Source organism: Penaeus monodon, chromosome 30 (genome assembly GCF_015228065.2).
Source record: "Penaeus monodon isolate SGIC_2016 chromosome 30, NSTDA_Pmon_1, whole genome shotgun sequence".
NCBI classification, from domain to species: domain Eukaryota; kingdom Metazoa; phylum Arthropoda; class Malacostraca; order Decapoda; family Penaeidae; genus Penaeus; species Penaeus monodon.
Genome location: NC_051415.1, coordinates 26535606 through 26536424, shown reverse-complemented (window position 1 = coordinate 26536424; position 819 = coordinate 26535606). Strand labels below are relative to the sequence as shown.

Genomic DNA, 819 nt, shown 5'->3' with positions numbered 1-819 from the left:
ACAGTTACTATATCAGTAGAATTAACATTATCAACAATAACAATGGTAATAAATATTGTGGAGCCACCTACATGTAAATGATATTAATAAAAATAAAATAATTGTAAAGAGTGGGACCTTAACTAACTAACAGAAGAGTAAGGGGAGGAGCTTGTGCCCCTGCCCTTCCCTCTGGGTATGAACTTGAAATTATGATAAATTTTTTTCATCTAATTTCAGAATGTACACTGAACCTGTACAAACATTATTAATCTCTAACGTCCTACTCACTGTGATCATGGCTAATTGCTCAATGTGTTCATTCCTATTTGTCAAAATAAGTGAATGCCTCTCAAATACTGGCAGGATTAGCCAGCACAGCCTTTTGATTATGAATGAAACTTATGTAGTGTCTACTAATACATATGGCACTATCTGACATGTTTCCTTAAGCTATACTCACAATATTATCTCCCACACTGCAGCTCCCCTAAGGACCTGTTCTCCCTCAGCCAATCACACAGTTGAGTACTTATGCCTCTGTTTTCTTGTGATCATATCATGATCTTACATGATAAAATGTTATCATTTATTTAATCATCTATATGCGAGGGATACCTGTGATGACTTTTTCAAACTTTGCATTCTACTAATAATCCATGTATTTGGTCTATGACAATAAAATAAACTTTCTGCAGGGTAGAATTGAGCTCTTTGGTTGCCTACAATCAAATTTTATCTTATAGAATCCTGACATATCATGCCAATTTCGATTTAAAAAAAAGAAGGGAAAAAACACACTTTTACTATTTTCTTTTCTTTTTACCCATTATCATTGTC

The 819-nt window shown here is 33.7% G+C and overlaps 1 protein-coding gene across 1 annotated transcript in view; it reads right to left on the bottom strand.

The window, feature by feature from the left end:
- The window catches only part of LOC119592672, a 12375-nt gene that overhangs the window by 3072 nt on the left and 8484 nt on the right, over nt 1–819 (bottom strand). The gene's annotated exons all lie outside the window — the stretch shown is intronic.